The 13,566-nt window shown below is 51.5% G+C and overlaps 1 protein-coding gene across 9 annotated transcripts in view; it reads right to left on the bottom strand.

The window, feature by feature from the left end:
* Positions 1-13,235, bottom strand: part of DGLUCY (D-glutamate cyclase) — a 62,792-nt gene extending 49,557 nt beyond the window's left edge. For 3 of the 9 annotated variants that reach the window (XM_024568420.4, XM_053928244.2, XM_053928245.2), the window contains exon 1: positions 13,054-13,233. The gene's annotated coding sequence lies outside the window, so the exon portion shown is untranslated. Of the gene's footprint in view, positions 1-9,352; positions 9,445-12,686; positions 12,852-13,053 lie in introns of those variants that run through there. The other 6 variants (XM_045201754.3, XM_053928242.2, XM_045201756.3 and 3 more) reach the window with 5 other exon arrangements.
* Positions 13,236-13,566: the final 331 nt, after the last annotated feature.

The raw sequence follows: 13,566 nt of genomic DNA, 5'->3' as shown, positions 1-13,566 counted from the left end.
GTTTACTTAACAGATTGATTACACGTGCTCCCAATATGCAAAGGGTTGTAACAAAACTAGTATTTTCAGCCGAGGTCGCTGGCGGTTCCTTCTCCTTCCCCTTCCTGAACAATTCAGTCCTAGAGTCAGGAGGTGGAGCAGAGCACGGTGGGTGGGGGATGCAGCACAGGACGCCCCAAAGCAGGGGGTCAGAGCCCAAGTGCTGAGGAGGACATCCCCAGGGATGCCCTGTGGTGTCACAGCCTGTTCAGGGGAAGGAGGGATTCTTCAGAGGGCAGGGAAACGGCAGCCTGGCCTGTAGCACTGGAGGGTAAGGACTGTGTGTGTGTGCGCGTGTGGGGGGGGGCAACATTTCCACGGTAGCGAGCACATCTAGTGCCCATATCTTGGATTCCAAATACCACTTTCCATTAAAATAAGTCACGACTCCTCGGAGAAATGGTTGATGCCACAGCTGGGGCAAGGAAGTCAGAAGATGAACCTGGAACATCTTGTCATTTCAGAAAGTGAGCGTGTGCCCAAAGAATGATGAGCCGCACGGGAAGGACGTGGACTGAGGGGCCTCTCTCTGGTCGGACTGGGGGCGATGTGAGCTTCACAGTAAGTAACGACGGGGATGGAGTGTAATTCACTAACTAAAATAGGAACCCATACGTCCATGTGGATATAAAAATTAATTCAAGTTAGTGAGGAAAGGGATATTTACATAGCTTCAGAGTGCCTCCCTGTAATAAGCCTTTTAATCACAAAGAGGAAAAGACTCTATCTTAGAAAAACCTGGTAGATACCACCTTAATCATGTGATTGGAGTTAACATCATTAGGACAGAAACAAATTAAAATGGTGAGTCCCTTGGTAGGGGGCAGGGAGAGGGATCCAGGGTCACTGCTATCCAAAGTGATATTCCCGCCAAAGAGGCATAACCTGCCTCTGATCGTGAGGGAACAATAGGCAAACGTAACTGAGGGGCACTCTACAGCGTCTGTGGTCTTCGAAAGTGTCAAGGTCATGAAAGTCATGGAAAGCCTGAGGAGCTGTCCTTCCAGGTCGAGGGAGATTAAACAGACATGACTAAATGCAAGAGTGATTCTGAACTGGATCCTTTGGGATGGGAGACAACGTTGTGATAACTGGTGAAACTTGGATGGGGTCTAAGGATTCCATGGTAGTAATGACCCTGAGCCAGTTTCCTGGATTTAATGGCTGTTTGTGGGGAGGTAGGAAAACCACAGGAAAACACTGGAAGATGATAGGGCACCAGCAAAACTTATTCTCAGAGAGTTCAAGAAATAAAGAGAGGTTTTTTTGTACACCCTTGCGAATTTCCTGTCACTTTATGATCATTTCAAAATTTAAAAGTGATAAGGGATAAATTTTAGAAAAATTAAAGAGTAGATGAACAAAGTGTGGTATATTCATACAATGGAACGTTGTTTAGCCTCTAAAAGGAACAACATGGATGAATGAAGACATCGTGTTGAGTGAAATAAGCCAGACCCGAAGGGGCAGATGCTGTATGACTCCACCTATGTGAAGTACCTGGAACGGTCACATCCATAGAGACGGAACGTGGACACGGGGGTGCCCTGGGCTAGGGACAGGGGAAGATGGGGGGGCTAGTGTTTAGTGGGGACAGATTGTAAGTTTGAGATAATGAAAAAGTTCTGGGGGTGGATGGTGAAGATGGTCACACAACAGTGTGGGCGTCCTCACTGCCACGGAACCGCAGGCTGGAAACTGGTTAAGACAGTAACTTTTATGTCGTATGTATTTTACCACAATAAAGAGAAAAATCTACATGAAAATACTAAACTGTGAGCGTTAAGATACAGTCACGTTAAATGTTTCGTTTCAGAATGCTCGTGTGAGGCGCAAGGGGGGGGGCGGGTGTCGGTGTGTGTCTTGAGTTAAACATCAACTATTCTCTAACTCAGCTTCCTGTTCCAGCTCCTTGGAAAGGAGCTCATCCCGGCCAAGGAGGGTTTGTGTGTGCGCGCTTCACACGGCCAGACAGTAACTTTACGACTCTGTGAAATTTGGGGAAAGCTCTTTCTGCCAAACGTGGCTGCAAATTGTCCTTTCTTAGAAAGTTATAGGCTATTTGAGCGCCTCCCTCTCGGAGTGAATCTGCTTTTAGTTACTTAGTCAATCCAACCGGTGGCAAGACTCCAAGGTGTGGCCCGGTTACAGGCTAGACAGGCAGGCCTCCTGTTTCAGTGTGCTGGGCCTGTAAAACTAGAGCGGGCACGTTGCTTCCCTAACTCAGAGGTCCTGCAACGGCCCGCCAGACCAGACGCCTGCACCACGAGTCATGGCACCTGGATCGGAGGGAGGGTAAGGGTCTGATGCTGCTAATAGGAAACTGTCAAGTCACACGGTTCCATGGCGAGTCCTGAGGATCACCCAGGGAGGTGCTTCAATGTCCAGCTACCCTTCCGCTGCACAGCGCACCCCACAGCATGACCCACGAGCCTACTTCAAGGTCGCTGTGAGCATCCCTCCCTGGCTGGAAGAGCTGGAGGCCCATGGACTTCCGCCGTTGGGAAAGGGCTTGCCTGGTGGTGATGGCCCGACACACCGCCTGCTCACACAGAAGATCTGCTGAACTCGCCAGCAAAGCACCATGACACTTCGGGCCTTGGTCCCTTCACGTCAGATGCCAGGCATGCCAGGGTAGACTTTCCCCAGGGCCGTCCAGCTTTATGCCTCTCACAGCCTGTGAGCACTTAGGCAAAGATTGATGAGTTGGTGGGGGTAGTAACTCTCAAAGTTGTAAAAAATTCTCTTGTAAGGGGTATATGTATGTGTGTTTCTTTGAGTAAAGTGAACTCTCAGCTGGTCAGTTCCTAGAATTATTGGTCTCAGGGCCATACATTAGTCCAAATGTATACTTGCCCTGCTCTATGGGAAGGATGCCACCTGAGAGCAGGAATGTATAGAAACCAATATACCAATAGAGCCCCATCACAGAGAGAAGTAGCTATTAGGGCGCAGATCTAATAATGTATGACCTTTCAACTTAATCCTCTTTTTAAAAAAGATTTTATTTATTTTTAGAGTGAGGGGAAGGGAGGGAGAAAGAGAGGGAGAGAAACATTAATGTGCCAGAGATATATAGATTGGTTGCCTCTTGCACACCCTCAGCTGGGGGCCTGGCCCACAACCCATGCATGTGCCCTGACTGGGAATCAAACCGGTGACCTTGTGGTTCACAGGCCGGCATTCAATGCACTGAGCTACACCAGCCAGGGCTCAATTCAATCCTCTTATACTAGGCCTAATATAAGACAGGTTTAAAGGGTGTATGTATATGAGGGTGACGTTTTAGAAGACATAAATTTGGTCTAAATCCAACTAAAAGTGAATGAAGCTTGGCCGGGTAGGTTCGTTTATGCACATCCCTCAACCTTTATGCAGAGCTGGCTGTACAAATACCAGGCGACGGCTGGAGCGGCTGCTTCAGAGCATCTTCCAGCCCAGGAACACCGCACTCAGAAACAGCTGAGGCTGGACCCGAGTGTGCTGGCCCAGGGTTCACAAACTGAAACCACAGTCGCAGACGTGGTATGCTCTTCCCCGCTCAGCTTTCTGGCTGGGATCCCCTGAGATTTCATTGTATGAGTATTCCTGACCAGAAAATGTTCGAGACTCTGTCCTTACCCCACAGCTCTTGGTTACCCATTGCATATACCCGGTGACACTTCCACATCCAGGCAGATCCCTAGGTGGACATCCCTAGGAGGACAGGAAGACTCAGAGAGAAGGACTCAAAGAGAAGGTGCCCTCAGGGAAGGGTGTGCCTTCAGGGGCTGCAGGCAAACACGGTGAGAAAGTTGGAAGCCTCAAGGGGCCATCCCACAGACGCCCTCTCCCCTGCTCTGGGGGTCCTGCGCTAAGCCATAGCCAGAGCACCGCAGAACCCCGCTCTCCCCAGCGCGCATGCGTTTCCATGGGAACAGCTCAGCAGCCCCGCACAGGGTGGGCTGCTGGTATGCTCCATCTATTTCTATGGCACCGATCACCATGGCACCTACCTGCTCCGAAAAACACAGGCTAAAAACGGAGTATAGAGAGGAGGGGGCAATCCACTACCCCGCCCCCCACACCCCAGGGACGTCAGCTCTCCTGCAGGTATCATTATACCTCTGCCCTCTGCTCACACGGACCTTATCCACTCCCAGTTTCCGTGTTTTTGTTGTAGGTGTCCTTAAAAAAATAGAAGGTTTACTATCAGCATCAGCATCATGTAGGGGTGATGTGGCCCAGGCTCCAGGACGAAGCCCACACAGGAAGTGGCTCCTCCCAGGGTTTGTTCAGGGCCTCTTAGATGGTATTTGGGGAAGGGGGACGGTGGGGACTCAGGGAGGTGGACACCGATGTGCACAGATGACCTCAGAAAGGAGCTGTGCTTATTCCAACAAAGGGGTCACAAGGGCTTCTGGGAGCATCTGAGACCTTCTTTCCAGGGTGGGATCCACAGGCCAAAGAGCCCCCCCGGAAGGGTTTTCTCAAGTGATGGCGATCACCCTGCCAGTGTCTGGGGTCAGACAGAACTTGAGTTCGAGTCCAGACTCAGCCACTTGACATCCAGGTGGGATCAGCGGTCACCCTCTCGGAAGTCAGAGGTACTCATCTGTAAGATGGGGATGAGCATACACACCCCACAAGGACAAGCCACAGGCTGTGACCTCAGCTCTCATGGTGTCCCTTGCTTTCCCCATCTGTACAATGTGGAGAACAATCACACCTGCCTCGAAGGAGCTCTGTGGTGGCTCTATGGGACAACGTATGTGAAGCACTGAGCACAGCACTCAAGCTGCTGGAGGGGAGGGTGTGAGGAGGAGGGGGCAGCGATGATGGCCAGCGCAGCGATGCCCAGCCGCCCTGCTTCTCCCGTCCTGACGTCCTGCCTTCCATCCGGGTGGGGCAGGTGCCTGAGTAGCCCCCTGCCCCCAGCTTCCTACACTCATCAAGTCCTTAGCCATGAGACATGTAGTCAAGGACAAGCTCGTACTCCAAAGCAGGTGTCACCACGCATAGGGGCATCAGCCAGGGGACTTGCTGTGATGCACCAGACCATGGAATTCTCACAAACTGGAAAAAATTGCAGCATGGTTGCCTGCCTGCGCATTCTGGAATCAAGCAGGCCTGGGGGCTCCAGTCTCCCTTCTCCCAGCTATAAGCTGAGTGACTCTGGACAAGTCATTTAAGTTCCCTTTCTTCTTCCACCTGGGAAACGGGGTGATGCTTCTGTCCCAGGGGAGGTTGGGGGCATCGAAAAAGAAACTGCAGGGAAAGCACATGGTAGGCACTTGGCAACTGTGGACTCCCTTCTTTATTCATCCCACGGAGCATTTTAAGGCAGAGTAAATATTTAACGACAAAAGAATGAGCCTTTATAATAGAAGGAAACAGGCCCACTTCCTGAATTTGCTGGTGCTGCTGCTAAATGCTCCGGTGAAACTGCAGGCCCCTCCAGTGCCCCCACCGCCCTCTCAGATGCCGTTCTCACAGCACCCTCGCAGGAATGCTGCGCTTGACCCAGCGGGACTGCAGCTCCCTCTCACACACAGCTTGCTTGTTCCTTTCATTGCACGAAATCAATTTCCCTGTGGTGAGTGTTGTGCCGTCTCCCTGCCAAATCGCACCCCCGAAGAGCACCCAGTTTCCTTTAGGGGATCTATGTGCTTCCAAAACCTGGACTCTGCTCCAAGGCTCTCTCTGGTTGTGGAACCTGTGGCCTAATCCAATGCTTTGCCAATCCCACGCAGGCGGGGACTGGTTCACGTGGCCTAGGTTGCTTCAGTCGGAATGACTGGCAGCACTTCCCGGGAAGGGGAGACAGAGGTCCGCAGGGCTGCAGACGGGAGGCCTGGACTGCTCGGACCATTGACCATCACAAGCACCCCAACCCCTGAGGATCACCCACTGAAAGCCCTGGAGCCCCGACAGCCTGATGAGTACCGAGATCGAACTGCCTCTCAAACGTGCCCTGCTGGTGAATTTCTTAGTTCCCTGAGTCAGCACACTCCACTGACGTTTGAACCAATTGGCGTCGGGTTTTCTGTAACATTAGGATAAAAGAAAAGCACCCGGAACTCCTTCCTCTCTGCAGTCTCAGAGCCCTCGCTGCACTGAGAGCTTAACTTCCAGGTTAGGCCTGGAAACAAGTCCACCGAATGCTATTTCTTCCCTTACCCTCTGCCACTAGGCGCTTTTAAGAATGGACCATGTACACGACCCTCACAATCAGAGCCTCTGAGATTGGTGCTGTCTCCGTTTTTCCAGTAAGTACAATGAGACCCAAAAAGAGGTGAAGTCATTTTCTCCAGAGCTACACATGTCGTAGGTGGTCAGATCAGGGCTAGAAATGAGGACCCTGGTGACACGTCAGCTATAAATAAGTTTTAACTTCTTTTTCTAAATATTATAGTCTTTCAATTCCCCAGTCAGATTATAACTTTCTGGAGCCTGAGGCTATTTTTTTCTTCCTATTTTGACCATCCAGTGCAGTTACTTATAAAGTGTTTGTTACCATGTGGCCAGCAGAGTCTCCTGCAGCCAGCAGCGCCCCAGCCTGGGGCCCAGCAATGCCCGGAGGTCTGCTGAGTGCTTTAAAAAGTACCAGGCACTGGGCAAAGTAAGGGCTTGACATATATAATCTCATGTTAAAAATGGCTCATTGTATTTACATTATTCTTGGACCAAGGGCCAGTGGCCTTTGGCCAAGCCCTGTGAGTGGGACCTGTTTGGGCTGGGAGTGGAGGGACTTGTGAGGAACAAAAAGAGAGGGCAGTGGCCCCGTGGCTGCCTGGAAAGGGCAAGGACTCCGGGTTTGACTGCAGGCTCTAGGTGGTCTTATCATCTGGGGGGCCCGCACACGTCACTTGTGGGTTTGTGCCTCTGTTTTCTCATTCGTCAGATGAAGACAGAACCCCGACACTGCTCTGGGAGATTCAGCCCCATCGGTGAAACACCCAGGACAATGCAGGGCAGAGTTTTGTTTTTCTCCCACTATATTTCTTCTTCGCTTACGGCCAACCCGACCCAGCAGCCCAAGAGAGATACAGAAGCTCGGACGCTCGAGAAAACACCGGCCACCAGGTGGGGGAAAGTTTCCATCCCATTCCTCGCCAAACACAGCTTTGCTGCTGGGAAGCAGAGTGAGCCAAGGAGTGAGTGTGTGTGGCCCAGATTGCTCTGTTTCATTACAAATTCACAGTGTTTAGATGCTAAGTCCTTTCCCTGTGGTCTCTGCCTACCAAGCCATGAACAGTTCCAGACCAGACAGCCTGAGCACCAGGTCTGACTAAGAAAGGAAAGGGGGCGTGCCCACATTTGCCATCGAGATGTGAAGGTGTCCCTCAGCACAGCCAGGCCTCCCTCAGATTTCAGAGTTTGCACGCAGCCAGTGGGCACTCGCACAGGGCTCTTTGTCTGTACAGGGGAGAGTCACGCCTCTTTCGGTGAATCTGACTGAGCTGCACTTTTCTGGGCTCAGGTGGGGGTGCGGTCGGGAAGCCTGAGGGACTATGAGAGATTTTGCGTTCTATCACCTCTCCTAACCTCCTCTTTCCTCGAAGAAGACAGGTAGGCCCAGCGTCTTATTCCACCCCAGAACGAGGCTGCTGGTGTTGAATAGTCCCGGCCTTCTGCTGGCAGCAGTTTAGATCTGTTTACGGGAGGCAGTGTTCTCAAAGTATAGATCTCCCGAACACCTGCACCCGAATCCTTGTTAAAGACGCAGATTTGTGGCTTCACACTATTCCCACTGAATTAGACTCTACACAAGACTGAGAACCTTGGGTAGCAGTTAAGAACATGGGTTTAGAGTCAGATACAGATGAACTGCAAGCTCCAGCTCCCCTCTCTGCTCCCTGGGGACCTCGGGCAGGGCATTGAAACTTCATGGGTCTCAGTTTCATCACTTGTACAAAGGGAATGCTGAACAGTCAAGGAGTGTGGCGCTCCTGGTTGCTATAAGGATGAAGTGAAATAATAGATGTTTAGCAATACTTAGCACATGGTAGGTATTCAATGTATAATAACTCTTCTTTTTATATAATACTGGTACTCAAACAGTCCTGGGACCCTACAACAAGTAATGAACGTGGCCATCCACAACCAGTGTTAAGATCCCTGCTAACTGTCCTTTCCACTGTACAGGTTTTGACAAACCTACAAGACCAGCAACCCAACCTGAATGCATCAGGAACCACACAGACTCCACTGGGACTCAGCGTCTGATCTTCCACACCCGCCGGCCAGGAGAGGGCAGCAAGGGACAGCAGAGTCCAACCCTGCAGCCCGTCAGGTCTCAGCACCCAGGTGTCAGGGGCACTTGCGCTCACTTGGGTGGGTACAGGAGTGGCAGCATGGGTTACCAGTGGGTGGTGGCTGTCTCTCCGACTCTCGGTCTGACTCACAGGTTATTTGCTTTAGGAAACCACACCAGCATCGCTATATTGCAGGAAACAAGACTTTGCTGAGATGTAGATATTGGGAGAATAGACTAAGCCAGGGGTTGGCAAACTTTTTTTTGCACAGCCTTTGAGCTAAGGATGTTTTTTACATTTTAAATGGGAGTCCGTGGAAAGGGAGGTCTCTGTGAAAGGGATGGAAAACAACGTCCAGCAAAGCAGGGTGGAAACCTAGAGCAGAGAGCCATGGGGGGAGAAGCATAAGGTGTGGGGGTTACGCTGGTACCAATGCTCCAGAGGGGTGGCGTCTGATCAGGGAGGAGAGCAGCCACGGGACCGGGAACGTGGCTGTCCTTTGTGACTTCTGCCTGGGCATTCACTTATGGGCACGGAAACCTCAGCCTATGTGGACAAGTCTGTCCAGAAGAGGCTGTGAAGGGAGAGAGAAAGGGAGACTGAAGAAAGAAGTTAGATGGAAACATGGGGCTGAGAACAGGGTATTTTTCAGACTGGAGAGATTGCACCTGCTTAGGTACTGATGAGAAATGCTGGCAGAGAAGAGGCTGAAGATGTGCATGGGAGAGAACAATGACTGGAGGAAGGTTCCAGGGGAGATGGGAGGGCATCTGGAGCACAGAGGAAGCTCGGCTGTGGCAAGAAGACACTTCTTCCCTGGCACGGAGCGATGGTGAAGAAGAGTAGAAGGGGCACTGCATGGTTGCCAGGGAGGACCCTGAGAAAGTTTCCGGGGGTGGGAGGCTAAACTTTGTTCAGTTTAATCAGAAAAGGATGGATTCTCTATTAATGACAATGAGATACAATGAAACAGAGGTTAAAAGAAGAATTGAGCCCTGGCCAGGTGGTCCAATTGGTTGGTCCATTGTTCTGTACACCAAAAGGTTGTGGGTTTGATTCCCAGTCAGGGCACATACCTAGGTTGCAGGTTCAATCCCTGGTCAGGGCACATTCAGAAGAAGACCGATTGATGTTTCTCTCTCACAACGATGTTTCTCTCCCCACCTCCCTAAAATCAATAAACATATTCTCAGGTGAGAATTTTGAAAAAAAGAAGGGCTGAGAAAAGAGGGGCAGTCGGTAGGAGATGCTGATGGCAATGGGACAAGAAAGTATCTAGGGACATTGGCAAGGATTTCTAGGCAGCCCTGGGGACCCAGGACTGTGACGGTCCAGACAGACATGGTGGGCCAGCAGTCAGCACCCCAGGAAGGAGCAGGGCAGAAATGCCCCAGAAGTGGGGTTCGGCTGGGGGGGTTCACAAGGAAGAAGCAGACAAGAGGGATTAGAGTGACATGTAGGGCAGAGAGAACAACCAACCACCACAGTCAAATGAAGTAGCCCCTGGTGTGACAGTAAAAGTCCAGGTGTTTAGAAGAGGGGTCAAGGTCACTTCCGTATATAGACTAGATTCCCTCTGCAACAAAGAAAGTGGCTGGAGGCAGGTTTAATAATACTGGAAGGAGTGAGTGAGTGATAAAATACATGAGTTAGAACAAACAAAACAGAAACAGACTCCCAGGTGCAGAGAACAGACTGACGGGTGCCAGAGGAGAGGGGCGTTGGAGGGACCGGGTGGAAGGGGAAGAGATTCAGAAGCACCAGTGGGCAGCTACAGAGCAGCTGCAGGGATGTAAATACAGCCTGGAGACAGTCAATAACACTGTAATAACTACGTGCGGTGCCAGGTGGGTGCTCGGACTGTCGGGGGGACCACTTTGTAAAGCATGACGTCTAACCACTCTGCTGTGCACCTGAAGCTCATACGACGTAACACTGAGTGTCAACTGTGACTGAAAAATAAAAATTTAAAGGTGACTAGGTTTAATGGAATGGAGGAACGAAAGTTCTCTTGTGTTAGGGAATCAGAAACTTTATGTTGTGCAATCCCACCCACCAAGGGTATGCGCGGTCCCTGACCAGTGGGACCCTCAGGTGTCACTCTGCCAGGGTCCGGAGTGACCACAGCTGCCCATCCCTCTCCCTGTCTGGCCCCCGCTTGCCCCCAGAGCCCTGGTGTCAAGGTTGCTCTGTATGACGTCCTGTTTCCAGAGGATGAAATGAAGTAAAGGGTGGCCGCTAAACCGGTCCTGGGCCACAGAGGGGCCAGACCCCATCTATCATGTTAAATTCTATTAGAAAAGCCCCAAACATGGAGACAACCCAGGCGTCCGTCAGCAGGTGATTGGACAAACAGACAGAAGGAACCTGGGTTCCTGAGTGACCCTGGGTAGCAGAGTTGTTTACCTGTCCGGACCATCTACCTCTTAGCTATTAGGTGAAAGAGAAATACACTTCTGTCCTTTTTGAGCAAATGTATTTTGGGGTCTTCTTGTTACCATTTAGCTCAAACCCTACCTGATACTGAGTGTTTCCCAAAAGTACAGAGAATAACCATTTTCATGCAGACAGGGATATTTATTGAAAACTTACTCTGTGTCAGGCATTGTTCTGAACACTTAACAGGTATTATCTCATTTACGTCACACACCGCTCACCAGGTGAGGGCTGTTATCCCCATTTAACCGAGGAGGCCCAGGGAGATTCCATACTTTCCCTAAAGATTTGTAGCTATTGAGTGGCCTAACCAGCAGTCACATAAGAATTCTGGCGGAAATCACACCCACAGTCACTATGTTTATGGAAGCATTGCTTTTTACAATTCTGTGCAGTCAAAAGGACACAACTTAGTTTTCCAGAGAGCTGTGCCTGGGCATTTGTCTTCAGAGTCACTGCAGGACCAAGGCAAGTCATTTAGCATCTCTACTAATTGGTTTCCCCTCAGAGCCCAGCAAGGGGGACCCACACGACCAACCTCACGGAACCGCTCGGCTGATGAAATGAACTCATGGATGTTTAAGAAAAGCTTTGAAAGCTGTAAATGTGGCATAAGTTAAGTGTTGCTTTAGGAGGGCTGGGAAATCCTTAAAACCAAAAATAACACAATGCACTCCATGGTTTTACAATGCAAATACCATCTAGCAATTTGGCAGGTCGCCTGGAAAGGCTGCTGAAATCGGTCAAGGAGAGGGGTACGTCTGGTTTCGCGCATCTGCCACCCTCAACTGAAAAAGGGAGAGATGAACTGAAATCCATGGAAAGAGAGCATACCTGTGTTTGTGGTTTGCACGCGCACGCACACACGTACATACACATAAACACACACAGGCTCTCCGAAGAGAACCATTACTATCAACATCAGGAGGAGCAGCAATCTGTGAGGCCCGTGGGAGCCAGGCAGGCACCAGGGCTGGGGAGTGGGAAGGGGAAGGCAAACTACTGCAGTGTGAGTGGGGACCTTGGGGAACAGGAGCTCCAGCTTTAGCTGCCCAGCTGGGACGGGAGCCTGGTGCTGACATGCCTTTCAGATTCACATGTGAAATTTCCCCATTTTCTGAGGATGCTGAAATGCGAGAATAAAACATGTCAAGGGCCACCAGTGGGTCTCCTGGGATCTAACCCTGCAGCCAGAAGTCACATTGAACTCTTTAAGGTGCTTCATCAGGGTTATGTCCAAGCCCAGTGCAGCTTTCTCTCAGCTCCTCCCACCCTGCCCCCTTCCTCTTCCTGCTTCCTCCCCCAACTCTACCCCTCCGGAGAAGCCAGCTTTCTCTTTGCTTTGTACTCTCGGACCTCTCTTCCCCTTCTTTCTAGCTTGTACCCAGTTTTCCTGAAGACACAAAGGAGCTTCCCTCCTCTCATGCCCATCAATGCCAGTGTTCTCCTTTCTGCCAACATAACCTCAACCTGCCACCTGCCCCCACCACACGGTTACCTTTGCACGTGTTCTCATGAAGTGAGGTGGACTGCAGTTAGCTCTCATTGTCTGGAATGGAGGAGGGGGCAGGGAGGCGCACATAATGCCAGAGAGGAGACACCCAGAAGTCACGTGGCTTTGCCTTTAGTGTTTGGGGGTGCACAAGTCAGAAGCATGCTGCTGCAGTCACTTGTGCCACGCTGGTCCTGGTCCCCCCAGTGCAGACTGAGACAAGCAGACCTGTAGTCTGGACAAGGCCTTGAAGAAAATTTACAGAGGTCGGCCCCCAGGTAGAGGCGATGGTCTGGTTGCTGCCCTACCTCCACCTCTTCTCCAAGGTCCCTGCCTGTGTCCTCTGGGAGCCCAGGAAACTTGGACAGACCAATTGCCCCTGTGACTGTGGCAGCCTGGAGTCCCTTCACCCTCACTGCCACCTCCTATTTCCTTCATCATCTCATCCCCTGCAAGCTCCTGTCCCAAAGGTTGACAGATACCTGAACAGGCTTCAGTTTCACTTTCTTGGCCTTCACATGACCTTGGGGTTTTCGGGGGCAATGATGTGGACCACAAGGCCCACGCAGGAGGGAGGACCAAGAGGAGAAACGCTACCCACACTGGAGGTGTTGCCCGTCATCACGTGCTACCTGTCACGGGCCAAGCCCTGACTTTTCAAAGATAGAAACAGAGATCCCTGCCCCTTGGAGAACATCAGGAAATTTCCTGCTTGCTCATTGGCTGTTACCCGCCCGGGGGTTGGGCTCTTTGCGCGCCTACGGTTCCTCAGGTGGGAGGGGTGTAGGGTGTGGCCTGGTGGGAGCTGCGAGGGCAGGCCTGTGCTGTGTCCCTGCCCTCCTGACTTACTGTTCGTTTGGGACGTCTGGATTAGGGCTACAAACAGTTCCTCTCTGTTTCCACAGCTTTGCAGAATGTGCTTCCCTCAAAAACGCATAAAGGTCTTCTTTCTTCGGCTCGCCTGCGCCCGCGGGGGTTGCTCTGCAGAGCTCGGGGCTGCAAGCCCAGGCCAGTCCCAGCACCCGCTGTGGCTGTCGCAGCCTGCACTCACGTGACCTGTACAGTGGCGGAGGACCGCAGGCGGCCTCCTTGGCAGGCAGCCAGCCCCAGTTCTTAAAGCCGCAGAGCCGCTGGCAGCTGGGTGGACCCTGCAAGCTTGTGCTCCATCCTCCCTTCAAGAGTTAGCCTGCCCTCCCTGGAAACGGGGCGGTGTAATGCCAGGGCTTGGCTGACATCACTCCAGGAACTTGGAAAGATCCCGACGCCAGGGGCACAGCCCCAGAATTTCTGATGTAATTGATATGGGCCTGCAGCCTGGACACCGAGTTCCTCTCTAGGCCTCAGTTTCCTCGTCTTCACCTT

This window comes from Desmodus rotundus, chromosome 7 (genome assembly GCF_022682495.2).
Source record: "Desmodus rotundus isolate HL8 chromosome 7, HLdesRot8A.1, whole genome shotgun sequence".
Taxonomy (NCBI): domain Eukaryota; kingdom Metazoa; phylum Chordata; class Mammalia; order Chiroptera; family Phyllostomidae; genus Desmodus; species Desmodus rotundus.
The sequence above is the reverse complement of the archived record's forward strand: the minus strand, read 5'-3'. Positions and strand labels throughout refer to the sequence as shown.